Source organism: Megascapheus bottae, chromosome 7, assembly GCF_031878675.1.
Source record: "Megascapheus bottae isolate mThoBot1 chromosome 7, mThoBot2.hap1, whole genome shotgun sequence".
NCBI lineage: Eukaryota > Metazoa > Chordata > Mammalia > Rodentia > Geomyidae > Megascapheus > Megascapheus bottae.
In genome coordinates this window covers 50739332-50747506 of record NC_143515.1, presented here as the reverse complement: position 1 = coordinate 50747506, position 8175 = coordinate 50739332, and positions in this window count along the sequence as shown.

Genomic DNA, 8175 nt, shown 5'->3' with positions numbered 1-8175 from the left:
CTATAATTAGTACAGAATCACAGAAAACAGTGAAGATACAACAGAGAAAATATTTCTTTTTTCAAATGACTATACATTTTAAATCCTGGAATTCTACTTTTCTTTATTACCAAAGGGACCTAAAGGATTATTTCTCTCTCTGGAATATCTATGTCTTACTTCTAATGCCTTAGTCTCTGGAATGCATACAACGGCACTAACAGTTAACTCAGGAATAGATTCTGAAAGGCTGGCCAGCCACTGTTCCCAGTGCTAGGACCAGAGCTAAGTCAGCCACATAGTGAGAGACCTATGAGCAGCTGAAACATCTGGAGCAGCATCAAAGGTGCAAAAGAATCAATTTCTCCTGGACAGGCCTCAGACTAATTGAAATACATACCAATTCACACCAATGATAAGTTTATACTGGCTCTTGGTCTTCTATTGGAAGCATAGTGTCTCTGCCAGCGTGACTAGTTTGGATGAAAGAAGAAAATGAAGACATCAGTTAGATGGTACTCATGTGGTTCCAATATAATCCTTCCTCTGGTTTCAAGTCTCTGCCTGCCAGAACCCTTGGCTATTGTACCAGGGCTTAATTGAACTTTTTAAGAAGCCAGTGTACATTTGCCACTCTATCTCTCCAACTAATTTCAAATACAGCCCCTATATCCAGTTCAGTCAAAAGGAACTAAAACATCTCTGACAGAAGTCTGACAGTGTTATCTAGTTTAAAGATGGGCTCAATCTGTGGGAATAACTGGTTCTAAGGAAGAAATAAATCATAGCCTTGATTTCTAGAAATAGTTAGCCAAGTGCCACAGAAGAAGAGTTAATGATCTGATTTGAGACACTGATAGAGGTTTTGTGTTTATTTACATTTTCAGGTAGAAGAAATTTTAAATGTGATTTCATTTTTCTGTTAACTGAGAGCCCATGAAAGAGTATTGGTCTCATTCTAGAGGCCATCTGGTTGAGGTTAAGAGAATTGTGCATTTTCTTATCTTTGCTATGAACATGGGGAAGCTACTTGAAAACGTTAGCTCTCCATCCACTTATCAACCTAATGAAGATAACAAAAATTTGCCTTGTCAAATTTTATCATTTTTATTTTAAAATAATAGTTTTCAAAATGTAAAAAAAAGCTCATGTTAACATCAACTTATTGAATAATTCTAGTAAAAGTAATAGATGTTTATCAGCCACAATCATTATATAAAATAGTGAGTAAGGCTGGAGGAAGATAAATAAATAGGCTGAGTTTTAGAGATGACCAAACATCAACATTAACTCAGGGAGGTAATTTAGTTAGTTAGTTCTAATTATAACAGGTTACTTAATTCTAACTACAACAGGCAAATCCTGTTTTTATTGGGTTTAAGTGGAGTGGAGTGAATCTCCTTTACCTTTTCAATATCTTGTGAGTATTTATAGTACACTTGGCATGATGCTAGCCATGGTAAGAATTACAGGTCATGTGGAATTCACAATACCCATATATCATATTATTGGGCAAGAAACTATGTATTTTATAAATTTTTAGATATACATTTTAAGGCACATTTTAAGTTGATGTTCAACAATAAAAAGACAGGAAAGGAAGGAAAAAGAGTAGAGGAGAAAGGGGAAGAAGAGGAAAGGAGGTTGAGGAAGAGGAGAGGGAAGAAAATAAAGAGAAAGAATAACTTGAAAAGATTCATGGGGAAAAATGGATTTGAGTAGGGTCCATATAGATGCTTACGATTTGGAAATAGAAAATATGGAAAAGGATAGATATTTCAGGAGATGAAAATATAGTAAGTAGAAATGTAAAAGAGAGAATAAGATGACATAATAGGTGATTGTAAAATAAAACATGATTTATAAAGCTTATTTAAATAAACAGGTATTTCTTCTTCTGTTCTTTTCTTGGCAGTCCTAGGGCTTTAACTCAGGACCTGGGCACTGTTCTTGGCCTTCCTCAAGGCTTATGCTCTACCACTTGAGTCACAGTGTCACTTCTAGCTTTTTCTATGTATGTGGTACAGAGGAATCCAACCCACAGCTTTGTGCATGCTAGGGAAGCACTCCACCAGTAGGTCACACTCTTGGCCCAATAAGCAGGTATTTCCTAACCAATATTCATCACATATCTAATACTTACAGCAGACAGTAATTCATGTAATCTATAATCTTCCTGAAAGGCAAGAAATTTGGGTGCATAAAGCTAACCTAAAGCCAGTGAGAATTCTTCAAAGGCAAAAGAAAGATATGAGTCAAAGGACCAACTCTAGCAAGGGCAAGATACAGTGTCAAAGTCAAGTTAGAAAATCAAAAGTTCAAAAGCAAGGAGATAACGCCAAACAAATGTAGAATCTTCAAAGAGAAAGAGTTTATATTGGAAGTCTTTCTCAAGACCAAGTAGTGATCAAGATCTGCATCTAGAAACCTACAGAAAACACCAAATTGTCATATTCAAATCTTAAGACTGGTGTTGGGGAGACATGTTAATATGTAATAGCTTTCACAGGTCAAATATCCCATTATTAGACTTGAAGATCTGAGACATAAAGAGAAAGATTTTATGCTCATGGAGCCCCCAGAATAATGGAACCGGAAACAGGCCTCAAGGAACACTTACTGTATTTCAGATAAATTGTTAACACTATGAGTTTAGGGATACCTAAGGAAAAATTTAACGCCAAGATTGGAAGAAAAATACAATTAAAATAAATTCTGTTGCTTTTACTATTTATAGCAGAACATTTCCCTTATATCATTTTGGATAATAACAAAGAGACCTTAGAAAGAAAATTTAGATTTTCAAGAGCTGAATCTTTTCTGAAATCAAGTGTGTATAGGGTAGTCATATATATTTAGGAATTTCCCCTGGAATATTCTGCAGAGACCATCATTGCTGTATGGAGTCTATCGATATTTTGGCAGGGCTAAATGCTTGTCAGGTTGTGGAATCCTTATAGAAACCTTAACCTGGAGACCAAGTTTGGTAGAGGTAATGGAGGAAATACAACCAAGAAAACAACATCCATTTGCTTGACAAAAGGGATATATAAAAAGTAAAAGTCTATAAATTAAACATCTATATAAAATAATGATCTAGATTTCATAAATCTGGTTCATCTTGGCACTTTTGGTGCTTTCTTAGCTTATCAGTGAAAGAAAACAAAAAGAATAGATGTTATGAGCAGACAACATAATCAGTTGAATGAGTCTGTGGAAAAAAAATCCAGATCCTTACTTCATGCTTTCAACCAAAATAAACTCCAGATGGTCTGAAGCTTTAAATATAAATAGCATAAGTAGCAGTGTATTAGAAGAAATAATCAAATAATTATAGTTTACTTGATAAAAGAAAAGAGCCTAGGGAAATCCTCAAAATACATAGTTCATAAAGGAAATCATCGGTACATCTGATGAAATAAAAGTTTAAAGTTTTGTAAGGCAAACTCGCAGACAGAATTAAAAGCCAATCAGAGTATGAAAAAGCATTTAAAATACATGTGTTTGTTTTCTAAATAGTAATGCATGTTCATTAATATATAAGGTTCATATATTTTTTAATATGTTTTATTGTAATTAATAAAAGGGTTACATGATATTTGCCAGATAGAGGGTGCATTAATACCCTTTCACATGTATTGGTCCCCATTACCCTCCCCTCCACCCCCCATCTTGGTTTTCCCCCCTTTGCTATACAATTTCAAATAACCAAATACAAATATATCCAGTATATCAGATAACAAAGTGAGATACTGTAACAATATGAGATAACCAAAGGACAGCAAAAGAGATGAGAGATAACATAGTATATTAAGGACAACAATCATTCATTATATGGCTGTTGTTTCAATATCCTGGAGGTCCTTTCAATTAGCTTCATACTATATGGCCTTATGTATCAAGATTTTGCTCTATTGCAAATCTCTGCTAGGAGAGCCCAAGGTTTCTACTGATTATGACAAATGAGGGAAACCATTGAGCCTAAGTTCCTTTGAGTCTGACGTACTTCACTTAATATGATTTTTTCTAAGTCTTTCAATTTCCTAACAAATGGGTCAATGTCATTTTTTTCTGACAGCAGCATAGAATTCCATTGTGTACAAATACCACAACTTGTTGATCCACTCATCAACTGAGGGACATCTAGGTTGGTTCCATATCTTTGCTATGGTGAATAATGCTCTAATGAACATTGTTGTGCTAGTGGATTGAGTATGCCCTAGTTTCTGGATGGTTGGGCAAATGCCAAGTAGTAAAATTGCTGGGTCATAGGGGAGCTCTATGTTTAGCCTTTTGAGGAACTGCCATACTGCTTTCCATAGTGGTTGAAGGAGTTTGCACTCCCACCAACAGTGTAGTAGTGATCCCTCCTGGCCACATCCCCTCCAGCATCTGTTGTTATTAGTTTTCTTGATCCTGGCCATTCTAACTGGAGTGAGGTGGAATCTTAGAGTTGTTTTGATTTGCATTTCTTTTATGACCAGAGATGTTGAGCATTTCTTCATATGTCTATAGGCCATTTTTGTTTCTTCTTCAGAGAAGACTCTCTTTAAGTCTTTGGCCCATCTTTTAATGGGATGGTTGTTTCTTTGGAGATTAGTTTTGGATTGATTCAATTTTTTGAGCTGTTGATATATTTTAGATATGAGACCTTTGTCCGTTGTTTGGTTGGTGAAGATCTTCTTCCACTCTGTAGGCTTCCTAATTAATTTACTAGCTATGTCCTTTGCCATTCAAAAGCTCTGCAGTTTAATGCAGTCCCACTTATCCAGCCTTTCTCTGATTTGTTGTGATTCTTGGTCCTTATTAAGAAAGTTTCGATCTGTGCCAAGGAGGCCTAGTGTATCTCCAGTTCCTTCTTGTAAAGTTTTCAGTGTGTCAGCTTTTACCTCGAGGTCTTTGATCCATTTGGAGTTAATTCTAGTGCAAGGTGACATAGAAGGATACAATTTTAGTTTTCTGCAGGTGCTTAACCAGTTCTGCCAGCACAACTTGTTGAAGAGGCTATCTTTCTTCCATTCTATTTTTTTGGCTCCCTTGTCAAAGATTAGGTGGCCATAGGTCTGTGGTTTAATATCTGGGTTCTCAGTTCTATTCCATTCATCTTCAGGCCTGTTCTTGTGCCAGTACCAAGCTTTTTTGATAATTATAGCTCTGTAATAGAGTCTAAAGTTTGGTATTGAAATTCCTCCTGCGATGTTCTTTCTGCTAAGAAGTGTTTTTGCTATACGGGGTCTTTTATCCACCTAAGAAAAGCCCAGGGCCAGATGGATTCACAGCTGAATTCAACAAAGGTCCATATATTTAAGAAATTTTGTAGATTAAGGGATGACAATTCCAAAGGAAAAATTAAATGACTATAAAATAATTTGAATTGCTATTAATGATAAAATAAAGACAAATTTGAATAATAAAAAACCTTGTTTTCTTTTGATACCATATAAAAATGGTATTGGTAAAGGTACTACAGAAACAGTTATCATACATGACAGTAACATGAGTAACTTTTATTTAATTTAAAATTGAGGTACTTTTATTTAAATTTTTAATTTAATTTTAGCTTTCATTTTATTTAAATTTAATTTCATTTCATTTAAATTGATATTTACTACATATTACATTTCATTTTACCCTTTATGTATATTTGCAAATTTTATCTACAGAATATTCAGTAATATAAAGTCTATTATTTTTTTAAATCCTTCCAAAGTCAATAACTTGTCCAGAATCTTCAAGTGAAACAACATAAACTAGGATTGCATCTAGAGTCTAGCCTGAGGGACCATAATCTTCCTTATCACTGAGGCTTTCTCTATTCAAGAAGAATGTAAATTAATCATGTCTTTCTGGAAGATAGTTTGGCCAAAAGCAAACTGTAATTGTTGTCGAAAATTCACACAGTTTTACTAATACATTCCTTTAGAAATAGTGTAATGTGAGAAAAAGGGTAAGTGTATGTGCAGAGGTATTTGATATTGTGTGGGTGGGTTAGAACTATAAAAATAATCCATACATTAAAGACATTGGAAATGACAATGTACATTTAAAGGGCATCTGTGTTGGTATATTCTACAAATACATGTACAAATACTTAGAGTCAGCAAAACATGCAGACACATTTCAGAAACAGTTCCCATATTCAGTTGTTGCTGGGTTCAGTTATAAACCCTGTTTATGGTAATATTATTCTGATTTTTAACATCTATAGTATGATCTTTCTGTGATGAACTTTAGTGAACAAAACACGTATCTCCCTTGTCATGAAGCTTACATTCCAGTGGGAGATACAGACTCTGAACAAAAATATAATGGAAATTTTATAGCATATTAGAGGGCAATAAAACAAAAAACATAACCATATGAATTGATAGCAGCAATTGAAATTTAGAGAGAATGACCAGGATAAAGTTCACAGAGAAGAAACTGTAGAGCAAACAAATCATATCACACAAACAAACTAAAACATAGAGTAAGAAAATAATTTTCCTGAGGTCTGATACCTCCTTAGGGCAAAAAGTAGAACACAAGCACACTCCATCAGTATTCCCATATTTCTAAAGTATAGATTAATACTTCAGAGATGCTGCCTAATAAATTAATGGTAATTATCCATTGGTGGCAAGACACTTGTTAATTTTTAGACACATTAGACATCTGGTGTTTTTCTCGTGTTGGCTTGTGTTGTCTTTGTACTGTTGAAGTACTGTTGTGTTGAGGTGTTGTTATGTCAGTCACTAGGATTTGGATTTTGAAGTTAGTTGCTACCAAAGATAGCCTAGCCTCCCTAAATTAGTACATTAGCCAAAGTAGTAAACACATCAATATCTGCATCATATTGTATTCCCCTTATTTATTCTTTGCCTTTGGGTATCTCTGCATTAAGAACATCATTTTTAGAATGATCAATTCCTTCATCTCTTATCACAGCCCTGCCCTTATTGACATTTTATTTATTCTTTCAACCAGCTTTAATATTATACCTGTCTAGGCTCTTATCGTTATTTGTAAAATTAAATGCGATTTCTCTTTCTTCCAATTATAAAGAAGTTTGGTAGGTTTTCTTTGCCAGTCCTGGGCCTGGAACTCAGAGCCTGAGCATTGTCCTTGGGCTTTCTCAAGGCTAGAGCTCTACCACTTGAGCCTCAGCACCACTTCTGGCTTTTTTCTATGTATGTGATACTGAGGAATCGAACCCAGGTCTTTGTGCATGCTAGGTAAGCATTCTACTACTACGCCAAACTCCCGGCCGTAGTAGTTTTGTTTTAAAATGACTTTTTACAAATTCTGACTCATTCCATAGTTATTGGAATACTTTTTTTTTCTATTAGAAAGCAAGACCTTCAGAGGGTCTGATGCACACATATAATCAACCTTCACAGGCTCTTGTAGCTAACAGTTTTCTGAAAAATATTCTGGAAACTAAAATGAAAATTCAAAATGTTAAAAACAATTATTAAATTTTTATTATAATGGTCAAAGTATGTTGGGGTCTGGTCTCCATCTCTGAGGCCTGTTCATCATTTTGGCTCAGCAGCCATTAAAGGGCTTTGGCAAGGCATTCCTCGCATACCTCTCTTGAGGTATTCGCATTCCTTGCATACCTCTCTTGTGGTATTTCTGTGTATGTGACTCAACTGAACCCCCATAGGGCAGGTCCTCTGCCCGAGCGCTTTCCTGCACCTGTCCCGCCCAGTACTTAAAAGTTTGCCCTGACCCCTAGTGATAGCACCTTGGCCTTTTTCAATTGGCTTCCCTCCTCTTCTCCATCCCCTCTTTCCCGCACAGTATATAACTATGTGCCCAACGCAATAAACCTGAGATCTACTGCACTTTCATGGCTGACACAGCTCCTGGCTCATTGTTGTTTTCTCCCCAGTAATTGAGGGAGGGCTGGGCTATTGATACTTGCCATCTCACTCAGCTCCGGGGGACATCAGGCTGGCCCCGGGTGTCCCTCTCATACCCTTGTTGCTTGAGAGCAGCAACAAAAGTAAATTATTATTTTGTTTTTGTCGATCAGAGGATTGAACTCTGGGCCTGGACGTTATCCCTGAGCTCTTCAGCTCAAGGCTACTGCCCTACCCCTTAAGTTACAGAGGCACTTCTGGTTTTCCGGTGATTAATTGGAGATAAGTCTCAAGGACTTTAGTGCCTGGGCTAGCTTTGAACTGTGATCTTCAGATCTCAGTTTCCTGA